Consider the following 26,590-nt stretch of genomic DNA (forward strand, 5'->3'; position numbering starts at 1 on the left):
AGATGGTTCCTTAAAGCCACGTAGGGCAAATATTAAATCAAGCCGCATAGGCCAAACGACTCATCCTAAGGATGTAAATAAAAGGGATTATCTCAGAAGCCGCTTAGGCAATAAACGATCTATAAGATGATAAGTCCACAATAAATGTTTCGTTTAATTTATTAGACAAAACGGCCACTAGTTCTAGGACCTCCAATCATTCCATCAAGTGATCATGAATAACAAATTGAATCATGTATAATATTATCGAGATAGCACATACATATCTAAAGCGTACTTTTCAAATCAGATTAAAGGCATTTAATTCACATCAAATCCAATTCATCAATTATCTTGAGAAATCAAAATCAGTAAGAACAATCCACTACATTAAGCAATTAAAGAGATAAATGAACAAGGAAAAATAACAGAGCTAATCATCAAGATGTAGAAAAGCTTGAAGGGTGATCCTCACCTTTCAAGAGTCGAATCGACCTCCTATGTAGTTGGAATTGATAGCACATGTTCATGAATCCAATTTCAATCATACTTTAAACCGTTTGTTTAGTTAGATCGCAACGTCATTCCGCAATATTAAACCTAAATATTAGATAGCGTACAATATAGTATGAATCTATCATTTAGAGAAGGTGATTCAAATTCAATATGAGAATAGCATATTTCAATGATTGCTATCTTGGAAGTTAAGCTAAAATTTTAAAATCTATGAGATGAATTACCTTGTCCAAACCGAGTTAACTCGACTCGGTGCCGAAACTTGGCTCCCAACTTGAATCAAATGCAATGTACCACCACCCTAGGATTCTTGACCTTATGGGGGCTGAACTGCCCTAAATCAAGCCAAGATCACGTGTTTTAGGGGCTGACTTGTCGAGTCGACTCAGGTGAGTCACTCGGTTCTCTTTCACTCTCTTTTCTTTCCCCTTTCTTCCTTCTTTGTCTTTCTTTTTTGCTACTCTTTTCTCATTTCTCATTTCTTTCTTTCGAAGACAAGCCTGGCTGTCTGACTCAGGCCACCATTAGAATCTGCAAACGCATTGACTCACTGGGTCATTGAACTCGTGGCTGGAATTCAACTAAAGTGGCAAACTCGTCCACTCTCCCTCTCTCTATTCCTTCTCTTCTTCTCTTTCTATAACTCTTCTCCTTCTAAGGTGCTCAGGAGGATCCACTCAATCCGACTCACCACGATTCGGAGGAAAATCCGACCAGATCTGTCTGAGTCACCTGGTGCGGCAGCCCTAACTCGATCCTTCCTTCTCTGTCTATTCCTCTCTCTCTTGTTTTCTGCTTCTTTCCCCTATCTCGCTCTCTTTCTTTGTATCTTCGCTTTTTCAGCAACTAGCGGCGTGGCCCTACGCGAGACTCCATCGGTTGAGTTGGTGCGGCACTATGCAGCAAATGAGGAAGAAGCTCCGACGTTAATGGCGGATTCCAACGGGAGCTTTATTTCTTCGAAGGCTTTGCATGGAAAAATTTGTCTACATCCCTGGGATCTCAGGAAAGAAGGATTTCAAAGGTTGAGTGAAGATTTCCTAGTCGGTTAGAGCTTGGAAGGTCTCGGCTCGATTTTTGGAAAAATGGGGAAGAAACTATTGCGGCAGCGGATTTCCCTCATGTTGCTAGCGTTTTAGGTTTTCCTGGGATGTTATATCCCGATTTGGATGCCTTGGATTGATTCAAGGTGGTTATTCTGAAACGGATGGGTGGCTGGGATTGTGCCAACGCACCATCGCACCGCTTCTCTCACCTTCCATCTCTTTATTTCATAAAACCCTACACCAAGTGCATCGGACGGCTGAGAGCCACCTAAATGGAGGGCTAGGATTGGAGGATTTCTCCTCACGCAGATTGCCAGCCTGGCAGTTTTCATTTTTGGAAACGTGGTTGCGTATAGTCTTCCTGCACGTGCGTTTGTGTGTGCATATGAGCGATCCAACGGGTGAAAATAGGTAGGGTTCGGTTAATTTAAGTTCTCCATAATATGGACGGTTCAGATCATCAAGGTGATCTTTGATGGAGTGCCACGAACGAAAATTACAGACATCAGTCCGTCCATTTGCAAAAGTAGTGAAAGAGGGAGTTATTCCCACTTGCGGGAAAACGCGGGTCAAACCCGTTTGACCGTGCAATATCTTCCAGTGCACCGCGGGTGCTTTTGCACCGGTGTACATGCACATCAATGTGGGGCCCATGGTGATGCTTGTGGGAAATCCACTCCGTTCATAAGTCTTTGTGGGCCCAACTGGGCCATCTTACTAAATATATGACGGATCCAGTGCTCTGGTGGACCATATTGATTGAAATACGGGCATTAACTACCATTTTCATCGATTTGACGGTTGGATCGGTTCAAATCTGAGAATCGACAGTCAAAAAGCTCTAAGGTAAACTTATGAACGTTTTTAGTATGAATCCCTCAATGTAGTGTATTACTAAATTAGTATAGAATTTCGTTACTTGGTTATAAATTATTTTACTCTACTATTATTATTTATCCGTATATTTAATATGTAGGACCTACACTTCTTGGTAGGTATCTTAAGTTTTAGGATTCTTATTATATAAATGGGCCACATTGAATGATTATAAATTTTGTTATGATTTGTTATGAAAATTGTAGCTATACCTGTCTATCAAAGTGATTGAGATCTTAGAATTAAATTTATCTAAGGATGTGATGGTCTGTCTTAACAACAACTAGTAGATAGTTCAATCAATGGGAAAAAGTGTTCTTGATGGTTAGATTGATGCATAATTGAGTTTATAGGTTGATCTTGAGGCGTTTAGGTGCGACATCACACGCCTCAACGACCGAATTTGGATCATGGGTTAACTCGTTAGTGTCGTCGTAATCCTACATTGAGACGTAGGGGTCATCCAAGGGTGGATTGTGAGTAATCGAGCGTGGTGTAAGTCATAAGTTACGTACGTTTTATCATGCATTCATGCTATATTGATTTAACTGGTAACACTCGAGTACTGAAAAGTACGGGGTGTTACAATCTAACCTCCTTAAAGATAATTTCATCCCTGAAATTCCCCACTCATATTATTTCTACTAACAGACATATCTGTTTTAATATTTCTACTCATTCACTACTTTCCTTTTGAAGCATATTTGTGTGTATTAATTATCAAAGTTTGGGGTTGTTACAATCTACCCCCCTTAAAGAAGAATCTCGCCCTCGAGATTCAATAATATGCGTCACCACTATTAATATTACAAGTAATTTGATTATTTTAAATGTGTACCCTAGTTTGTATATGTCTAAAGGTGAAATTATATCATATATATTTTTAAGAAGTTACATCAAAATTTTGTCACTACCCCTAAATTTCTACATGGAATTTGAGTTCGACATGGTTACATTTAGCTAGATTCTCAAATCTAGTTCCCATATACCTAATCTAAGGTTGAAAATTTACCTAAAATTCTATCACTTCACCTTTAATCAATCCTAAGTATTGGAAATTGTGAGAAGTATTGTTCCTAATTAGAGAGATATATTCAGGAATTCAAGTTATAATCTCTAATATAGATTCTTAAGCTTTTAGAGTGCTTAAATTTGATCTAATACACAATACGCTGGATAGGGAATTTTCTATAATGCTTAAATTCATTTAACTCACCAAGTGTTTTGACAATGTCATTTTATTTAAGGAAAATTATGGAAAAAATTAAATCCTAGATTTTTAAAAGTTCATTGAAAGTCAAGTTCAAGAAATATTCTTCTTAACCTCAGATATATCATAGTTGGAATTTGTTTTCCCATGGTACTTTGGTAGTTTCCGAATTTAAGTAACTATTATAGAATTTACATGGGATTCAAAGTTCTTGTCCCTATGTTCAAATGACTCGTCCTAAAAATTTCAAAGGAGGCTAAGGTTTCAAATTTCCATGGAATTTATCATAAATCAAAATGGCATTCCTAATAAATTTCTAAGGGAACCTAGTGTTTGGTTTTTGAGTCCAGATAATTAATAGTTCATAATGGGAACTTAATTTGGGTCTCTACATTCTCAAACTTTCCCTAAGTCTAGATGAAATTTGTAATGTCTCGGAAAAATCCGTACAAAGACCCGAGCAACACCTCAGGCAGAAACCACTAAGGACCAAATCCCTTAGAAATTAAGTAAGAATTAACTAGTGTTAAACTAGGTTATCTATGAAATTAGCACTAATCACTTTAAATACGATCTGTATGACCCAAAATCTTTAGGATCGCTAACGCTACATTGCCTAAAAACTTAGGATCCATCTCAAAATCCAGTTGCTCTTAGGAATGCATCGAAACTCCGTATCAGACCTGGACCAGACGTTGAAAGTCTGATTGCACCAAGAACTATACAGTTGTGACTGTATTATTGGACTTGACTTCTTAAAGGCATCCAAAAATGCATAACTTGAGCCCGGAGCAAAGTGTGTGAGGAATGCGAATATCTTTAGGATATGAACTAAAACTTAAGTGAATTGAGTCGTTCACTTGCCAGCCAAATCTAAGGATTCAGACCGTCATATTCTGACCCAATTACACCCTCGGATCAGAGAAAATTTTCAACATAGGTCAGTGTACTTGTGACCCTGATCGAGTACCGACAACCGTTGACTGAAACTGGTCCACCACTGTCAATCCACAAATCTGATTGGATTGAAAACTTAGCCTGACCTAGATCCAATGTCAGGGAGCTTAAGTCCGACTACATGGAGAAAAGGGGCCTCCAAAACAGCTCCGTTGGACCGAAACGGCCAGTCTTTGGCTATTACCTAAGTATACCTTGGCCCTGGGGCTATTTCCATCAGTCCTAAGCTTATATAAAGGCCTAAAACCCTCTCTCACCCTTCACATACTAATTTCTAACCTTAGGTGAGAGAAGAGAAAAAGAAAGAGAAGGAAAGAGAGAGAAGGTGTGAGAGAAAGTTAGGGTTTGCTGCAGAGATTCTTCCCTGCCGCTCTACGTATCTATCACCACTACCATATTGTTATACCAGCGATTCTGGTTCCATTTTCGGATAAGAAATCCAAACCCTAACCTATTTTAGGGTTTCAAATAGAGTAAAGAATGAAATAGCTAATCTATTTCATACTGTAGGTTGCAGTTGTGCCATAAACGACGAGTTAGAGAATGAATTGAGTTTGTTACGTGTCTACCGGTGTAAGGTGCGGACTATAAACATATAGGTTATGGTTTTCAAGGCTTTCAATGTCAGTTAATGATTTATAACTGATTTGAGTACTATCACATATGCGTAGTTAGGATGTTTCAACATATTACATATATATGTAGGTTAGGCTATTTCGAATGCATTTTAAGTGCTTGTTAAAATGTTTAAATGAATATGGAATTATATTTTGTACTTGCTATGATTATTGATTGCTAATACGTGATCGTTGTGCGTGTGGAAACTCCTATGTAGGAGGATTTGCTATAAAATGTGTTTTAACTTATTTATTACATGTATGTAATATGTGTAGACTAAGTGTTCGATAAAATGCCTAAATGAGAAAATGCTGGTTTAAGTGTATGTAATGAGGGTGTTGAGATAGGATTCTCAATCCCCTTATCTATGGTTACAGTTTCTTTATGTAACCTACCTTACTACTATATGATCGATAGATGAATTGCCTACGTATTGTAACATGTGTAGTATGTGTTATGTTGAAATGCTCAGATAAGATTTATATTCAGATTTGGTTGTCACATGCTGGCTTTGGTTGTTACACATGGATGTTAAAGTTTGAATTGTGATTGGGGCTATAATGTAGCTCAGGCAATCGGTAACGGCTTATGTTCGGTGGCTGAATTGATTTAGCGATGATGGATACGTTCCACAAATCCGAGTCGTACGTCGTTTGACGGCAGTGGTTAGGCCACATGGAATGCTCATGCATTTCATATCGATTAAGTCAACGTACGCTCGTAGCAGTCGAGCTTGTCAAGTAACCCGATTGGCCTGATGTATGTTCACCATGTATGGACGCTACTATTTGAATTTAAGGTACCAACTTATCAGTGCCAAACCCGTTTAACCTTGGTACCTTGATCTGCTAAGACTCATGAGTTGGACATGGTGGTATGGGACATCGTGGTCAAGCTGTTGGCCTACGTTGGGGTGACGAGCCTCCCCGTAGTGTCCAGTGAGCAACCCAGACTCGTGAGCTAAATACGGTGGTATGGAACACTATATTCGAGTTGTCGGCCTACGATCAGGTGACGAGCCCGTAGTGACCTCGAGCATAAATTAGAAACTACGTTAAGGTGTCGAGCCTTTTCGTAGTAAACTAGAGTATAAACCAGGCCTATGCTGAGGTGACGAGCTGCTCCGTAGCGACCTGAAAACTGCCTATCGTATGTGACTACTAGGATTGACGACCTTAGATGGATCAATATTTGGGTTATAATATAAAGGGAGGTGCCTTAGCTTCCTAATCCTGCTATATGAATATGTCTAATTAAGAAATTGGCTAATCACGCACATGCACCGCATTGCATGTGCCTTTGGCGTTGGAGTTGAGTACAGCGGGAATGTTGCATGCCGCGATCGTGAGATGTTGTCGCAAGAGGGAGTGCAGGCGAGGGCATACATCATTATTGCATATCATCCTTGCATTAACAAGAGTATTTAGGACATGAGTGTTGTACTATTTTATCATTATTACTTGACTGAATTGATAACATGTTAACCTTTGCTTTATGGCTCCACTGAGTTGATCACTCACTCCCATGTTCTGGGACGATGTTTTAAATACCAAGCAAACCCTGTTGTAGATGCAGATGATGGCGATGCTTTCGAGGTAGAGCCGGTCTTTTTCAATGAGGAGGAGTTCTCCTATATGCAACTATCAGGCGGGTTTATATAGACCATGTTCTAATCGATGGGGTTACAGGGATGCTGTCTAGATGACATTACACTTGTCATTTTACATTTTGGAGCACCCATGTATATTCATTTTGTCCGTTTTGGGAGTATACATGTATATATATTTAACCTGGTAACATGTTCACACTTTAGAGACTTACAATAGTTTATACATTTTATATAATTATCACAGTCTTTCGCTTGCAAAATTTAACTGTATCTGAAGTATGATATGTTGTTTGATGTAATCACACTCATGTTTAAGGCACTAATACAGACAACATTTAATCATCACTTTCTATGTTGCATAAGTGATATGTTGGAACTCGGGAGTTGGGCTCCTACTCGACCCCCGATTTTTAGGGCATTACAAGTTGGTATTAGAGCATGATTTAGATTAAACTAGACCTGATTTATGGTCACACGATGCCCATTGACATACTTTGACTTAGGAGGGGGCGATAAAATGTAGAAATGGTTATAGGATTTCCAGTTTCGTCGATCGTTGGATTCGACCGAAACTGACCATCGTAGTCCACCCCGTAGGCACCTTTGACCATGTAAAATGATCCTAATCTCCCTCTAGTCCGTCAATTGACGAGTATGGACGTCAATTCAATCAATCCCACACACAAAACACGTCAAAAGCGTGAATACTCGCAATATGAGGCTCGAACGTGTCTCGAACAAGTGTGGGGGGCCATGCACCAACTTTCGATGGGATCCGAGGTGGGTCCCATGCATTTCTGACGTCCCAAGGGGGTGGACACTACCCCCGTGCAGAGCCACCACCGGCCAGACAGACACCCGATGAAGCCTCCTCCAGATCGGCGAGACTTCACCCGGCTAGGCAGCGCCCGGGTGGAGCCTCCGTCCACCCAGCAGGGGCCTTGCCAACCGATCATCTGTGGGGTCCTCCACACATGTGTGGGACCCCTCTCCCCTCTCTAAAAACCCAAATTTGGATGTTTTTGCAAAAATTCCAACCCCCTCCACTCCATATTCTCTTCCAAACCCCTTAAATCTTTCTTCCTCTTTAACCCATTGCACTAAACCCATCTTCAGGCTTCAAATCTTCTTCCTTCATCATCACTACCTCCTTATTTCTCTTTCTAATTGATTCAAATCCTACTACCTCTTTCAATCTCCTCTCAAATCTTCCTCCATACCTTCAAGACACCCCTTTTCCTTCCATTTTCACACCATCTTCCTTTTCCTTCCCAAATTGAGTACACAAACCCATTGGTGTGTCTCAAAACTACAAAACTCACCAACCCATCCTATTTCCATGGCTTTCTTTGAAGTGGTCACCACCATCTTCTCCATCTCTAAACTCTTGTCTCTCATGACGAGGAAAAGAGCGGCCCCAGATGAGGCCAGGCCAAGCCGACCACGTCGTCCTATGAGGAGGGTGGACGTCAAAGCAAGTACCAGTGCTGAGCAAGAATGGAGATCCAAGCGGGACCTCGATCCTCGTATTCCGTTGGAGAGATCCCTACTACCGAACATCGAACTCAGTAAGTTCTGCAAACGCAAGGTCGTGTTTGAGGCGCACGTAGATGAGAAGATGTTCGGGATGTATCCAGTGATTGACTTCCTTCTAGAAAAGGGGTGGGGGCCCATATTTGAGGGAAAGGAGCCTGCAAGCACAAACACTATACTCACTTTTTATGCCCTCATTCGGAATTCGATATATAAGCCCTTCCAGTTTACAATTCCTCTGGGTAGCGGGAGGTAACGATTGGTGTGGATGATATTGTTCGTGTCATGGGTGTTGAGAAGGGATTGGTGCATGCTAGCGAGAAGGATTACGCTAGTAAGCGGGAGAAGAGACTCTGCACGCGATTCCTCTGTGGCTAGCTCAAGCATTAGAGGCGGGGGACTGGCCTCGCTTCAACAAAGATGACAAATGACTTTCGTCTGCTCCACAACATATGCACATATAACGTGTATCCCTGATCAAGTAATCACACCGAGTGCATGAGGTTCATGGTGGACTTCTTATTTCGAGTTGGAAAAGGAGACAAAGTATGTCTGCCTACTCTCATCCTGACGCAGATAATCAAAGTGGCGAGGTCTAATAGGGAAAGCACCGTGTTGCCATTCGACCAACTGATTTGCAAGATCGCCCACCACTACAGCTTCCTACTCCATATGGATGATGTCACCCCAATCCATATTATCAATACAAGCACGCTTGACAATATGAGGAATGGTGAAAGGCAACGCCGAGGCTGCCTTAGGGAGCAGAGTGATGATAGCGAAGGGGAAAGTGATGAGATCGAGGAAAGTGAGGGTGAGGAACAAAGTGGCGAGGAAGAAGAAGGAAGTGGTGAGGATGGTATGAAGATGACACCAGTGGTGAGGAGGAAGGGCAAGAAGAGGAAGAAATGGAGGCCCAAGGCCTTAATGTGGCCTCTCCTCCTGCTACGCGCAAGCGTGATAATAACTGGGCTACATCAGAAGCCCGCTAGGCTCGAATCGAGGAGGGCCAAGCCGCCCTGCGACAAGAGGTCAGGCTGGTCCGGGCCGAATTTAGAGAGACTCGAGCCAAGCTTGAAGAGAACGAGGCCTTCATGAAACGAAAATTCAAAAAGGTGTCTCGCAACTTGAGGGCTATCTTGTGCTGTGTACAGGACAAGAATGCACCTCCACCATTGTCGGATTCTGACAACTAGTTGTGCATGTAGTCGTCTTTTATTTTGCTTTGTTTGCTTGTTTTTATGTGTAGCCTCGATAGGCTTAGTAGTGTGGTAGTTTGGTAGTATGTTTTAGCATTTGAAGCCTTGGTTGTATTAGCTCACATGTATCTTTTGTCATGATTCATGTAACACTATGTCTCATGTATTGTGACAATTTTGATAAATGAAATGCATGAAGTTTCCTTAAGCTATGGGTGAATGCTGTGTAGTTGAGTTTGTGAGCATGTTGAATCTGACCTGGGTTGCACCCTATGTTGTATATAGGGAATGCCACCTAAGGTCACACGGAGTACGGCACGTCACACTCTTGGTGATTCGATTGACGGGGCACCTCCCCTGAGTGATAGCCATACGGACCCCATTTTGGGCCCGACTCACGGTACTATGCTGGATTCTCAGTCGGCCACTGGCCCCACTAATGGGCCTACACCTGTTGCACCATCGTTTCCTGAGCAGAACTGTGCGTCTACCTCGACACCTTACGTGCCTCAATCTACTCCTCCTACTGATAGGTTGGAACAGATGATTCTACTAATGCAGCAGCAGCAACAACAACACTAACAACAGCAGCAACAACAGCACTAACAGCAGCAGCAGTTTTTAGCCACCATCGCAGGGGTCTTTGCCCAGAGCATGGGTGTGGTTCCTCTTGCACCTCTTGTGCAGCTTGCGGGGCAATACGAGTGCTAGCGGCCTTTTCGAGCGATTCTAGCGCTTGCAGCCTCCCACCTTGGCGGAGGCGAGTATTGCCTTGACTGCATCTTTAAGATGCTAAAGCTGCTACACTGTACTGAGGCAGAGCAGGTTGAGTTAGTCACCTTCATGTTTGAGAAGGAGGCCAGCTTATGGTGGGATAACATTCTCCGCACTATTGCTATCAGATACGTGTGGACGTGGGAGGCCTATGAGACGCGCTTCCATGAGAAATATTTCCCCCTCACGTACCACCACAAGAAGGAGAGTGAGTTCATTCACCTCCAACAGGGAGGCATGACAGTGGCAGAGTACGAGAACAGGTTCATAGAGCTGGCTAGGTATGCTCCTTTGATTTTGGTCAATCAGCCGATAACGATGCGATGCTTCTCTAAGGGTCTGTGACCCAAGATTTGCTCGAAGATATGTTGTGCTAGCATATCCACTTATACTGAGCTAGTGAACAAGTCTTTGCGAGCAGAGCAGGATAGAGATCGTTTATCTCCCACGCGTGCACCCATGAGTCAGAGGCCTCGACCAGATCTACCGAGTCGGCCATTCCTCGGCAAGAGGCCTCGACCAGATCTACCGAGTCGGCCATTCCTCGGCAAGAGGCCCCGGACAGATTCGCCTCCTAGACTTGCAGCTGCGCCAGCCCTGATGAGATGATCTGATATATGGTGAACCTACTGTCAGAGGTCGGGCCATGCTGACATGTACTGTTTCACCAGGATGAGGGACAACGGCTTTACGCCCCCTCAGATGATCAACCGACAGATGCCACCACCTCTCTCGACTCCATCCCTGCGGTCAGCACCACCACATCCATCTTTCCAGCCTCCTGCACCCCGATTTAGGCCGCCTCAACGGCCCATGGTACCGCAGCCCAACCATTCTCAGTAGGCGTGAGTACATGCACTTACAGCCGAAGTGTCTAATTCAGCAACTTCGGCGCCTTTAGCTTTTGAGGTCACTGCCCACATCCAAGGTACCCCCGTATTTCTACTGGTGGACATCGGGTCCACTATTTTGGTGATATCATGTTCTGCAGTCAAGCGCCTAGGGCTGAATACGACCCCGATGGTTGGGGTGAGAGTTATTGCAGCACTAGGAACTTTTACAGAAGCCACTAAGATGTGTGAGGGTTGCTTGGTAGACCTAGGGAGCAGGACAATATGCATTGACCTGATCGTCATCACGATATACCATTTTGACGTCATCCTTGGTATGGATTGGCTTAATGAAATGAGGGTCGAGATCGACTGCGAGACCCGACTAGTGACAGCCCTCGGGCCTGACGACACGACTTTTACTTTTCCCGTGCAGGTCAGTTGCCATTTTCAAGTTCTTTGTTACGCTTCCTTATTGAAGAAGGATGATGGTCTAACACTTGGGAACACGCCAGTAGTTTGGAATTTTGAGGAAGTGTTCAGGAAGATACCTGGATTGCCTCCTCAGCGCAAGATCGATTTTATGATTGATCTTGTGCCAGGTGCGACACCCATTTCACTACCGACCTATCGCATGCCTCCATGTGAGATGGAGGAACTGAGGAAATAGATAGATGATCTGTTAGATGCGGGCTTTATATGGCCTAGCGTGTCTCCGTGGGGAGCACCTATGCTGTTTGTGAAGAAGAATGATGGATCTCTGTGATTATGTATTGATTATCGCAGGTTGAACCAAGTAACAGTGAAGAATAAGTATCCTTTGCCCAGGATAGATGACCTATTCGATCATTTGAAGGGGGTGCAGTACTTCATGAAGATCGACTTATAGTCAGGGTATCACCAGTTGCGCGTCAGGGATGAGGACGTGTAGAAGACAACTTTCAGGACCAGTTTTGGGCACTATAAGTTTCTCGTTATGTCGTTCGGCCTTACGAATGCACCAGCCGTGTTCATGGACTTGATGAACAGGGTGTTTCGGCCGTTTCTTTTCTGATTCATCATTGTGTTTATTGATGACATCCTGATATACTCTAAGAGTCAGGAAGATCACGAGGAGCACCTGCGAGCAATCTTCAATACTCTCAGGAAGAACCAGTTGTTTGCACGGTACAAGAAGTGTGACTTCTAGAAAGAAGAAGTTAAGTTCCTGGGACATGTGGTGTCCAAGGAAGGGGTAGTTGTGGACCTTGCTAAGGTATCCGCAGTTCAGGACTGGGAGCAGCCTAGTTCGGTTACCGAGGTGAGGAGTTTTCTTGGCCTGGCAGGCTACTACTGTCGATTCATTAGAGACTTCTCCAAGATAGCCAAGCCATTATCTCGGCTGACTTGGAAGGATTTTAAGTTTGCCTAGAATGAGAAGGCAGAAGCAGCGTTTCGTGATCTAATGGACAGGTTGACATCTGCCCCTATGCTAGTATTACCAGAGCAAGGGGTTAAGTATACGATATATACCGACGCGTCTCGTGTCAGTTTAGGTTGTGTCCTTATGCAAAAGGACAGGGTTATTGCCTATGCATCGCAGTAGTTGAGAAAACACGAGGAAAATTACCCCACACATGTCCTGGAGTTAGCAGCCGTCATCTTTGCATTGAATCTCTAGAGACATTACCTCTATGGAGAGGAGTTCGAGCTCTTTTGTGACCACAAGAGCCTCAGGTACATATTCATGCAGTGGGACTTAAATATGAGCAGCGGCGGTAGATGGAAACCTTGAAGGACTTCAAGTTCGAGGTCTCCTACCATCCCGGCAAGGCCAACCTTGTGGCAGACGCGTTGAGCCGCAAGAAGACAATAGCATTTGCTGCTCCGCTGATGGTAGCAGAGTGGGATATGGTAGAATTTGTGCGAGACTTTGAGCAGAAACTTACGGTAGAGGAGCTGCTCGAGAGCATCGCACATATTCGGGTATAGCCACTTATTGATGATAGGATCATCGCGGCTCAGAAAGATGACGAGCTATTGGTGAAGATGAGAGAGTAGGTTAGTGCAGATGAGGACTCAGAATGGAGAGTTAGCAGAGATGAAGGCTTACATTATCGTGGCCGCCTATGCATCCTAGATCTTCATGACCTAAGGAAGGAAGTTCTCGAAGCTGCTCACAATTTGAGGATGGCAATGCATCCTGGCAGTACGTAGATGTACCGTGACATGAAGCGATCGTACTGGTGGGACAACATGAAGGTCCACATAGCAGAGTATGTATCATGTTGTCTCATGTGCCAGCAGGTCAAGGCCGAACATCGCCAACCTTCTGGACTGGTTCAACCCATGCCCCTAGCTGAATGGAAATAAGATTTCATCTCTATGGATTTTATATTAGGGCTGCCGAAGATGAGGAAGGGACATGACTCCATTTGGGTGATCGTGACCGATTGACGAAATCGGCCCATTTTCTCCCTATTAGAGTTTCGAACTTCGCAGACAAGTTGGCCAGGTTGTACATCAAGGAGATAGTGCGTCTGCATGGAGCTCCTATGGAGATCGTGTCGGACTACGACACGTGATTCACATCTATCTTCTGGACTTGTATCTAGGAAGCAATGGGTGTGAAATTGAAGTTCAGTACCGTGTTCCACCCACAAACTGATGGGCGGATGGAACAGGTAAATCAGGTGTTGGAAGATATGTTGCGAGCTTGTATGCTTGACTTCAAGGATAGTTGGGATGACTGTCTTCCTTATGCAAAGTTCTCTTATAACAACAGCTTCCAGGCAACTATTGGCATGGCTCCCTATGAGGCCTTGTATGGGCGCCCCTGTCGAGCACCGCATTATTGGGCAGAGGTTGGCAAGAAGAGCTTGATTGGCTCAGAGTTAGTTCAGGCGACTTTAGAAAAAATCAACATTATCAGGCGTCAACTCCTGACAGTACAGAGTAGGCAGAAGAGCTACGCCGATACGAGGCGGCGATCGCTAAAGTTCGAGGTCAGGGACCATGTATTCCTGAAGGTTTTCCCGTATTCCTGAAGGTTTTCCCAATGAAGGGAGTTCTTCGGTTTGGCAAAAAGGGAAAGCTCACGCCGAGATTTATTGGCCCATTCCAGATACTGGATCGAGTGGGGGTGGTAACGTACCGCCTAGCTTTGCCCACACCACTCGTAAGCGTGCACAACGTATTTCATATATCGATGTTGAAGAAATATGTTCCTGACCGTTCCCACATTATCAAGTGGGAGCAGGTACAGTTGAGTGAAGATGCCACTTATATACTGCGACCGACACGTATTCTGGATAGGAAGGAGCAGGTGTTGCGTAGTAAGGTGATTCCACTTGTGAAGGTTCTGTGGATGCACTACACTGAGGAAGAAGCTACTTGGGAAACGGAAGCCGAGGTCCAAAAGAACTACCCTCAGATTCTCAAGGAGTACGAAAAGGTACTAATTTCGAGGATGAAATTTTTCTTTAAGGGGGGTAGATTGTAATGTCTTGGAAAAATGTGTATAAAGACCCGAGTACTACCTCAAGCAGAAATCACAAAGGACCAAACCCTTAGAAATTAAGCGAGAATTAACTAGTGCTAAACTAGGTTATCTATGAAATTAGCACTAATCACTTTAAATACAATCTGTATGACCCAAAATTTGTAGGATCGCTAACGCTACATTGCCTAAAAACTTAGGATCCATCTCAAAACTCAGTTGCTCTTGGGAACGCATAGAAACTCCATATCAGACCTGGACCACACGTCGAAAGTACGATTGCCCCAAGAACTATATGGTTGTGATTGCATTACTGGACTTGACAACCATCTCGAAAATCAAGTCCTAAAGGCATTTAGAAACGCATAACTTGGGCCCGGAGCAAAGTGTGTGAAGAACGCGAATATCTTTAGGAAATGAACTAAAACTTAACTGAATTGAGTCATTCACTTGCAAGACAAATCTAAGGACTTAGACTGTCAGATTCTGACCCAATTACACCCTCGGATCAGAAAAAAATTTCAACATAGGTCAGTGTACTTGTAACCCTGATCGAGTATCGGCGACCATTGAACTGAAACTGGTCTGCCACTGTCGATCCACAAATCCGATTGGACTGAAAACTTAGCATGAACTAGATCCAATGTCAGGGAGCTTAAGTCTGACCGCATGTAGAAAAGGGGCCTCCCGAACAGCTCCGTTGGACCGAAACGACCAGTCTTTGGCTATAACCTAAATATACCTTGGTCTTGGGGCCATTTCCATCAGTCCTTGGCTTATATAAAGGTCTAAAACCCTCTTTCACCCTTCACATATGAATTTCTAACCCTAGGTGAGAGAAGAGAAAAAGAAAGAGAAGGAAAGAGAGAGGAAGTGTGAGGGAAAGCTAGGGTTTGCTACAAAGATTCTTCCCTGCCGCTCTACGTACTGTATCACCGCTACGGTATCGCTATACCAGTGATTCTGGCTCCATTTTTGGGTAAGAAATCCTAATCCTAACCTATTTTAGGGTTTCAAATAGAGTAAAGGATGAAATAGCTAATCTATTTCATACTGTAGGTTGTAGTTGTGCTATGGACGACGAGTTAGAGAACGAACTGAGTTTGTTACGTGTCTACCAGCGTAAGGTGCGGACTATAAACGTTTAGGTTATGGTTTTCAAGGCTTTCAATGTCAGTTAATGATTTATGACTAACTTGAGTACTATCACATATGCGTAGTTAGGTGTTTCAACATATTACATATATATGTAGGTTAGGCTATTTCGAATGCATTTTAAGTGTTTGTTAAAATGTTTGAATATGGAATTATGTTTTGTACTTGCTATGATTATTGATTGCTAATACGTGATTGTTGTGCGTGTGGAAACTCCTATGTAGGAGGATTTGCTATAACAGGTGTTTTAACTGATTTATTACATGTATGTAATATATGTAGACTAAGTGTTCAATAAAATGCCTGAATAAAAAAATGCTGGTTTAAATGTATGTAATGAAGGTGTTGAGATAGGATTCTCAATCCCCTTATCTATGGTTATAGTTTCTTTATGTAACCTACCTTACTATTATGTGATAGATAGATGAATTGCCTATGTATTGTAACATGTGTAGTATGTGTTATGTTGAAATGCTCAGATAAGATTTATATTCAGATTTGGTTGTCACATGTTGGCTTTGGTTGTTACACATAAATGTTAAAGTTTGAAGTGTGATTGGGGCTACAATGTAGCCCAAGCAATCGGTAATGGCTTACGATCAGTGGCCGAATTGATTTAGCCACGACGGATACGTTCGATGAATCCGAGTCGTACGTCATTTGATGGTAGTGGTTAGGCCACACGGAATGCTTATGCATTTCATGTCGATTAAGTCGACGTACGCTCGTACTAGTCGAGCTTGTCAAGTAACCCAATTGGCCCAATGTATGTTCACCATGTATGGACACTACTGTTTGAATCTAAGGTACCAACTATCAGTGTCAAACCCGTTTAACCTTGGTACCTAGATTCGCTAAGACTCATGAGTCGGGCATGATGGTATAGGACACCGTGGTCATGCTGTCAGCCTACGCTAGGGTGACGAACTTTCCCATAGTGTCTGGTGAGTAACCCAGACTCGTGAGCCGAATACGGTGGTATGAGACACTGTATTCGAGCTGTCGGCCTATAATCAGGTGACAAGCCCGTAATGACCTCGATCATAAATTAAAAACTACGTTGAGGTGAAGAGCCTTTCCGTAGCAAACTAGAGTATAAACCAGGCCTATGCTGAGGTGACGAGCCGCTCTGTAGCGATCTGGAAACTGCCTATCGTATGTGACTACTAGGATTGACGACCCTAAATGGATTAATATTTAGGTTATGATATAAAGGGAGGTGCCTTAGCTTCCCAATCCTGTTGTATGAATATGTCTAATTAAGAACTTGGTTAATCACGCACATGTACCGCATTGCATGTGCCTTTGGCTTTGGAGTTGAGCATAGCGGGAGTGTTGCATGCTGCGATCTTGAGATGTTGTCACAAGAGGGAGTGCAGGCGAGGGCATACATCATTATCGTATATTATACTTATATTAACAAGATTATTTAGGATATGAGTGTTGTACTGCTCTATCATTATTGCTTGACTGATTGCTTTATGACTCCACTGAGTTGATCACTCACTCCCACGTTCTAGGATGGTGTTTTAAACACCAAACAGACCCTGTTGTAGTTGCAGATGATGGTGATGCATTCGAGGTAGAGCCGGTCTTTTTCGATGAGGAGGAGTTCTCCTATATGCAGCTATCAGGCGGGTCTATGTAGACCCTGTTCTGATCGACGGGGTTACAGGGATGCTGTCTAGATGCCATTACAGTTGTCATTTTACATTTTGGAGCACCCATGTATATTCATTTTGTCCATTTTTAGAGTATACATGTATACATATTTAACCTAGTAACATGTTCACACTTTGGAGACTTACAACAGTTTATATATTTTATATAACTATCACAGTCTTCCACTTGCGAAATTTAACTGTCTTTGAAGTATGATATGCTGTTTGGTGTAATCCCACTCATGTTTAAGGCACTAATATAGACAATATTTAATCATCATTTTCTATATTTCGTAAGTGATGTATTGGAACTCGGGAGTTGGGCTCCTATTCGACCCCCGATTTTCAGGGCGTTATAGAATTCAACATACATTCAATGGTTAAATAATTTCAAATGGGACCTAAGTTTAGGTCTCTACGTTTTCAAAATTTATCCACTCTACATAAGATTCGCCTAAGTTCAAGTCTCTAATCTCCAACATTTCAACTTGAGACATTTGAAGTTTGTATAAGTTTGTTTCCCAAAGGCAAGGTTTGTGTAGACTCTCTCTGATACCATCTGTAACACCCCGATTCCCGGAACCCGAGTAAACTACTCGTTTTCCAAAAACTCGAGTGTTAACCTTTAAAATATCTTGAATTTTCACGTACATTTTTTTCTCTTTTTATCAGAGTTAATAAACTAACGGAATATGAGCAAATCAAGTATAGGAGGGAGTCCAAACATACATAACCAAGAATTCAAGTGTTTACCCAAAAACTTATACAAACTAATATCTTAACCTTTATAAACATAATAATATAAATTAAATACAAATAAAATCAGGAATGCAGAGTCGCAAGATCATCTGGCTCCTCTCATTCCTCCTGAACACCAGTGTACGCATCATCTGCGTCTCCTGCACACTGAGTATGGTTCGATAGCGTCAATGGCTATCCAGTGAGGTATAACCCCCAAGATTTATCGTATCATTAAGATAATTAAGCATAGTTATCATAGACAATGTATAACAATTATTACATAATGAGTATCATCGAAATTAGGTGAGGTTTATCAAATACGCATTCATTAAATAAATCACACGAAATAATCTTATTTAAATACATGTCTATATGCATATGCTCAAGGACCTGGGGATGCACATCCAACTGGTAAAAAGTCGCCCAAGGAGAACTAGCTACCTGGAAAAATACTCAAAGGTATGCCCAAGAAGAACTAGTCACTCGTAAAAAACTATGATATATAAATTGCCCAAGGAGGATTAGTGACCCGAAAAAATACGCAAAGGTACGCCTAAGGAGAACTAACTACCCGGAAAAGACTGTAATAATGCATAGATCGCCCAAGGAGGATTAGTCACCCGGAAAAATACGCAAAGGTACACCCAAGGAGAACTAACCACCTGAAAAAGACCATGATAATAAATAGATCACCCAAGGAGACCTAGCCAACCGAAAAATACTCAAGGTACGCCCAAGGATAATTAGTTAATCGGAAAAGACTATGATAATATATGCCATAAAAATACATGATTAACCTAACCATTATTACTCAAATTTCAAACGTTCATCTTAAAAAAGCTCAACGGTCACTATGGGGGTTTTATCACCCAGCATAGGCTGACAGCTCAGGCATAATGTCCCATTCCACCATCCCTGTCTTATGAGACTAATAAACATGATGTTTTAAGCGTAACCTAGTCAACTAGTGGCCAATTATAGTTCTTCAAGTGGGACTTATCATCGCCAGGTTATATGAAGATGATTCCTTAAAGCCACGTAGGGTAAATATTAAATCAAGCCGCATAGGGCAAACGACCCATCCCAAGGATGTAAATAAAAGGGATCCCAGAAGCCGCTTAGGCAATAAACGATCCATAAGATGATAAGTCCACAATAAATGTTTCGTTTAATTTATTAGACAAAACAACCACTAGTTCTAGGACCTCCAATCATTCCATCAAGTGATCATGAATAACAAATTGAATCATGTATAATATTATCGAGATAGCACATGCATATCTAAAGCATACTTTTCAAATCAGATTAAAAGCATTTAATTCACATCGAATCCAATTCATCAATTATCTTGAGAAATTAAAATCAGTAAGAACAATCCACTACATTAAGCAATTAATAAGATAAATGAACAAGGAAAAATAACAAAGCTAATCATCAAGATGTAGAAAAGCTTGAAGGGTGATCCTCACCTTTCAAGAGTCGAATCGACCTCCTATGTAGTTGGAATTGATAGCACATGTTCATGAATCCAATTTCAATCATACTTTAAACCGTTTGTTTAGTTAGATCGCAATGTCATTCCCTAAGATTAAACCTAAATATTAGATAGCGTACAATATAGTATGAATCTATCATTTAGAGGTGGTGATTCAAATTCAATATGAGAATAGCATATTTCAATGATTGCTATCTTCAAATTTAAGCTAAAATTTTAAAATCTATGTGATTAATTACATTGTCCAAACCGAGTTAACTTAACTCGGTGCCAAAAATTGGCTCCCAATTTAAATCAAATGCAATGTACCACCTCCTTAGGATTCTTGACCTGATGGGGGCTGAACTGACCTAAATCAAGCCCAGATCACGTCTTTCAGGGGCTGACTCGTCGAGTTGACTCAGGTGAGTCACTCGGTTCTCTTTCACTCTCTTTTCTTTCCCCTTTCTTCCTTCTTTCTCTTTCTTTTCTGCTACTCTTTCCTCATTTCTCATTTCTTTCTTTTGATGACAAGCCTGGCTGTCCGACTCAAGCCACCATTAGAATCTGCAAACGCATTGACTCACTAAGTCATTGAACTCGTGGCTGGAATTCAACTAAAGTGGCAAACTCGTCCACTCTCCCTCTCTCTATTCCTTCTCTCTTTCTATAACTCTTCTCCTTCTAAGTTGCTCAGGAGGATCCACTCAATCTGACTCACCACGATTCGAAGGAAAACCTGACCAGATCTATCTGAGTCACCTGGTACGGCAGCCCTAACTCGATCCTTCCTTCTCTCTCTCTCTCTCTCTCTCTCTCTCTCTCTTGTTTTCTGCTTCTTTCCCCTATCTCGCTTTCTCTCTTTGTATCTTCGCTTTTTCAGCACCTAGCGGCATGGCCTGACGCGAGACTCCATCGGTTGAGTTGGTGTGGCACTATGCAGCAAATGACGAAGAAGCTCCAACGTTAATGGCGGATTCCAAAGGGAGCTTTGTTTCTTCGAAGGCTTTGCATGGAACAATTTGTCTACGTCCCTGGGAGCTCGGGGAAGAAGGATTTCAAAGGTTGAGTGAAGATTTCCTAGTCGGTTAGAGCTTGGAAGCTCTCGGCTCGATTTTTGGAAAAATGGGGAAGAACCTATTGCGGCAGCGGATTTCCCTCATGTTGCTAGCGTTTTAGGTTTTCCTGGGATGTTGTATCCTGATTTGGATGCCTTGGATTGATTCAAGGTGGTTATTCTGAAACGGATGGGTGGCTGGGATTGTGCCAACGCACCATCACACCGCTTCTCTCACCTTCCATCTCTTTATTTCATAAAACACTACACCAAGTGCATCGGACGGCTGAGAGCCGCCTAAATGGAGGGCTAGGATTGGAGGATTTCTCCTCACGCAGATTGCCAGCCTGGTAGTTTCCGTTTTTGGAAACGTGGTTGCGCACAGTCATTTTGCACATGCGTTTGTGTGTGCACATGAGCGATCCAACGGGTAAAAATCAGAAGATTTGGGTGAATTTAGGTTATCCATAATATGGGTGATTCAGATCATCAAGGTGATCTTTGATGGTGGGCCACGAATGAAAATTACGGACGTCAGTCCGTCCATTTGCAAAAGCAGTGAAAGAGGGTGCTATTCCCACTTGCAAGAAAACGCGGGTCAAACCCGTTTGACTATGCAATATCTTCCAGTGAACTGCAGGTGCTTTTGTACTAGTGTACATGCGCACCCATGTGGGGCCCATGGTGATGATTGTGGGAAATCCACTCCGTTCATAAGTATTTGTAGGCCCAACTGGGCCATCTTACTAAATATGCGACGGATCCAGTGCTCTAGTGGACCATATTGACTAAAATACGGCCATTAACTACCAATTTTCATCGATTCGACGGTTAGATCGGTTAAAATCTGAGAATCAACAGTGAAAAAGTTCTAAGGTAAACTTATGAACGTTTTACTATGAATCCCTCAACGTAGTGTATTACTAAATTAGTATAGAATTTTGTTACTCGGTTATAATTTATTTTACTCTATTATTATTATTTATCCTTATATTTAATATGTGGGACCTACACTTCTTGGTAGGTACCTTAAGTTTTAGGATTCTTATTATATAAATGGGCCTCATTGCATGATTATAAATTTTGTTGTGATTTATTATGAAAATTGTAGCTATACCTATCTATCAAAGTTATTGAGATCTTAGAATTAAATTTCTCTAAGGATGTGATGGTCCATCGTAACAACAACTAGTAGATAGTTCAATCAATGGGCAAAAATGTTCTTGATGATTAGATTGATGCATAATTGAGTTTATAGGTTGATCTTGAGGCGTTTAGGTGCGACATCACATGCCTCAACGGCAGGATTTGAGTCGTGGGTTAACTCGTTAGTGTCGCCGTAATCCTACATTGAGACGTAGGGGTCATCCAAGGGTGGATTGTGAGTAATTGAACGTGGTGTAAGTCATAAGTTACATGCGTTTTATCATGCGTTCATGTTAGATTGATTTAACTGGAAACACTCGAATACTAAAAAGTACGGGGTGTTACAATCTACCCCCCTTAAAAAGAACTTCGTTCTTGAAATTCCCCACTCATATTATTTCTACTAATAGGCATATCCGTTTTAATATTTCTACTCAGTCACTACTTTCCTATTGAAGCATATTTGTGTGTATTAATTATCAAAGTTTGGGGTTGTTACAATCTACCCCCCTTAAAGAAGAATCTCGCCCTCGAGATTCGATAATATGCGTCACCACTATTAATATTACAAGCAATTTGATTATTTTAAATGTGTACCCTATTTTGTATATGTCTAAAGGCGAAATTATATCATATATATATATATATATATATATATATATATATATATATATATATATATATATATATATATATATTAAGAAGTTACATCAAAATTTTGTTACTACCCCTAAATTTCTACATGGAATTTGAGTTTGAAATGGTTACATTTAACTAGATTCTCAAATCTAGTTCCCATATACCTAATCTAAGGTTGAAACTTTACCTAAAATTCTATCACTTCACCTTTAATCAATCCTAAGTATTGGAAATTGTGAGAAGTATTGTTCCTAATTAGAGAGATATATTCAGGAATTCAAGTTATAATCTCTAATATAGATTCTTAAGCTTTTAGAGTGCTTAAATTTGATCTAATACACAATACGCTGGATAGGGAATTTCCTATAATGCTTAAATTCATTTCCTGCACTGAGTGTTTTGACAATGTCATTTCATTTAAGGAAAATTATGGAAAAAATTTAATCCTAGATTTTTAAAAGTTCATTGAAAGTCAAGTTCAAGAAATATTCTTCTTAACCTCCGATATATCATAGTTGGAATTTTTTTTCCCATGGTACTTAGGTAGTTTCCAAATTCAAGTAACCATTCTAGAATTTTCATGGGATTCAAAGTTCTTGTCCCTATGTTCAAATGACTCGTCCTAAAAATTTCAAAGGAGACTAAGGTTTCAAATTTCCATGAAATTTATCATAAATCCAAATGGCATTCCTAATAAATTTCTAAGGGAACCTAGTGTTTGGTTTCTGAGTCCAGACAATTAATAGTTCATAATGGGAACTTAATTTGGGTCTCTACATTCTCAAACTTTCCCTAAGTCTAGAGGGAATTCGACATACATTCAATGGTTAAATAATTTCAATTGGGACCTAAGTTTAGGTCTCTACGTTTTCAAAATTTATCCCGTCTGCATAAGATTCACCTAAGTTCAAGTTTCTAATCTCAACATTTCAACTTGAGACATTTGAAGTTTGTATAAGTTTGTTTCCCAAAAGCAAGGTTTGTCTATACTCTCTCTGATACCATTTGTAACACCCCGGTTCCCGGAACCCGAGTATACTACTCGTTTTCCAAAAACCGGAGTGTTAACCTTTAAAATATCCTGAATTTTCACGTACATTTTTTCTCTTTTTATCATAGTTAATAAACTAATGGAATATGAGTAAATCAAGTATAGAAGGGAGGCCAAACACACATAACTAAGATTTCAAGTGGTTACCCAAAAACTTATATAAACTAATATCTTAACCTTTATAAACATAACGATATAAATTAAATACAAATAAAATCAGGAATGGAGAGTCGCAAGATCAGCTGGCTCATCCCATTCCTCCTGAACACCAGCGTACGCATCATCTACGTCTCCTGCACACTGAGTACGGTTCGATAGAGTCAATGGCTATCCAGTGAGGTATAACCCCAAAGATTTATCGTATCATCAAGATAATTAAGTATAGTTATCATAAACAATGTATAACAATTATCATGAAAATTAGGTGAGGTTTATCAAATACGCATTCATTAAATAAATCACACAAAATAATCTTGTTTAAATGCATGGATATATGCATATGCTCACAAACCTAGGGATGCACATTCAGCTGGTAAAAAGTCGCCCAAGGAGAACTAGCCACTCGGAAAAATACTCAAAGGTACGCCCAAGGAGAACTAGTCACCTAAAAAAGACTATGATATATAGATCGCCCAAGGAGGATTAGTCACCCGAAAAAATACGCAAAGGTATGCCTAAGGAGAACTAACCACCCGAAAAAGACTGTAATAATACATAGATCACCCAAGGAGGATTAGTCACCTAGAAAAATACGCAAAGGTACACCCAAGGAGAACTAACTACCCAGAAAAGACCATGATAATATATAGATCGCCCAAGGTGACCTATCCAACCAAAAAAATACTCAAGGTACGCCCAAGGATAACTAGTTAACCGGAAAAGACCATGATAATATATGCCATGAAAATACATGATTAACCTAACCATTATTACTCAAATTTCAAACGATCATCTTTAAAAAGCTCAACGGTCACTATGGGGGTTCTATCACCTAGCATAGGCTGACAGCTCAGGCATAGTGTCTCATTCCACCACCTTGGCTCATGAAACTAATAAACATAATGTTTTAAGGGTAACCTACTCAACTAGTGGCCAATTATAGTTCTTTAAGTGGGACTTGTCATCGCCAGGTTATATGAAGATGATTCCTTAAAGCCACATAGGGCAAATATTAAATCAAGCCGCATAGGGCAAATGACCCATCCCAAGGATGTAAATAAACGGGATTATCACGAAGCTCCTTTGGCAATAAACGATCCATAAGATGATAAGTCTACAATAAATATTTTGTTTAATTTATTAGACAAAACGGCCACTAGTTCTAGGACCTCCAATCATTCTATCAAGTGATCATGAATAACAAATTAAATCATGTATAATATCATTGAGATAGTACATACATATCTAAAGCGTACTTTTCAAATCAGATTAAAAGCATTTAATTCACATCAAATTCAATTCATCAATTATCTTGAGAAATTCAAATCAGTAAGAACAATCCACTACATTAAGCAATTAATGAGATAAATGAACAAGGAAAAATAACAGAGCTAATCATCAAGATGTAGAAAAGCTTGAAGGGTGATCCTCACCTTTCAAGTGTCGAATTGACCTCCTATGTAGTTGGAATTAATAGCACATATTCATGAATCCAATTTCAATCATACTTTAAACCGTTTGTTTAGTTAGATCGCAACGTCATTCCCTAAGATGAAATCTAAATATTAGATAAAGTACAATATAGTATGAATCTATCATTTAGAGAAGGTGATTCAAATTCAATATGAGAATTGCTATCTTAGAATTTAAGCTGAAATTCTAGAATCTATGAGATTAATTACCTTATCCAAAGCGAGTTAACTTGACTCGGTGCCAAAACTTGCTCCCAACTTGAATCAAATGCAATGTACCACCACCCTAGGATTCTTGACCTTATGGGGCTGAACTAACGTAAATCAAGCCCAGATCACATGTTTCAGGGGCTGACTCGTCGAGTCGACTCAGGTGAGTCACTCGGTTCTCTTTCACTCTCTTTTCTTTCCCATTTCTTCCTTCTTTCTCTTTCTTTTCTGCTACTCTTTCCTCATTTCTCATTTCTTTCTTTCGATGACAAGCCTGGCTATCTGACTCAGACCACCATTAGAATCTGCAAACGCATTGACTTACTGAGTCATTGAACTCGTGGCTGGAATTCAACTAAAGTGGCAAACTCGTCCACTCTCCCTCTCTCTATTCCTTCTCTTCTTCTCTTTCTGTAACTCTTCTCCTTCTAAGGTGCTCAGGAGGATCCACTCAATCCGACTCACCATGATTTGGAGGAAAACCCGACCAGATCAGTCTGAGTCACCTGGTGCGGCAGCCCTGACTCGATCCTTCCTTCTCTCTTTATTCCTCTCTCTCTCTCTCTCTCTCTCTCTCTCTCTCTCTCTCTTGTTTTCTGCTTCTTTCTCCTCTCTCGCTCTCTTTCTCTATATCTTCACTTTTGCAGCACCTAGTGGCATGGCCCGACGCGAGACTCCATCGGTTGAGTTAGTGCGGCACTATGCAGCGAATGAGGAGGAAGCTCCGACGTTAATGGCGGATTCCAAAGGGAGCTTTGTTTCTTCGAGGGCTTTGCATGGAACGAGTTGTATACATCCCTGGGAGCTCAGGGAAGAAGGATTTCGAAGGTTGAGTGAAGATTTCCTAGTGGGTTAGAGCTTGGAAGATCTCGGCTCAATTTTTGGAAAAACGGGGAAGAACCTATTGCGGCTGCGGATTTCCCTCATGTTGCTAGCATTTTAGGTTTTCTTGGGATGTTATATCCTGATTTGGATGCCTTGGATTGATTCAAGGTGGTTATTCTGAAACGGATGGGTGGCTGGGATCGTGCCAACGCACCATCGCACCGCTTCTCTCACCTTCCATCTCTTTATTTCATAAAACCCTACACCACGTACATCGGATGGCTGAGAGCCACCTAAATGGAGGGCTATGATTGGAGGATTTCTCCTCACGCGGATAGCCAGCCTGGCAGTTTCAGTTTTTGGAAACGTGGTTGC

At 41.4% G+C, this 26,590-nt stretch overlaps 1 protein-coding gene and 1 long non-coding RNA gene across 2 annotated transcripts in view; one reads left to right on the plus strand and one right to left on the minus strand.

Moving 5' to 3' along the window:
* The window catches only part of LOC131237260 (ABC transporter G family member 37-like), a 31,467-nt gene that overhangs the window by 2,228 nt on the left and 2,649 nt on the right, over positions 1 to 26,590 (plus strand). The gene's annotated exons all lie outside the window — the stretch shown is intronic.
* Positions 253 to 25,650, minus strand: LOC131237261 (uncharacterized). The gene is made up of 2 exons (XR_009167145.1): positions 25,481 to 25,650; positions 253 to 810 (listed from the first exon to the last, which is right to left on the minus strand). It is a non-coding gene; the product is annotated as an uncharacterized LOC131237261 (long non-coding RNA).

This window comes from Magnolia sinica, chromosome 2 (genome assembly GCF_029962835.1).
Source record: "Magnolia sinica isolate HGM2019 chromosome 2, MsV1, whole genome shotgun sequence".
NCBI lineage: Eukaryota > Viridiplantae > Streptophyta > Magnoliopsida > Magnoliales > Magnoliaceae > Magnolia > Magnolia sinica.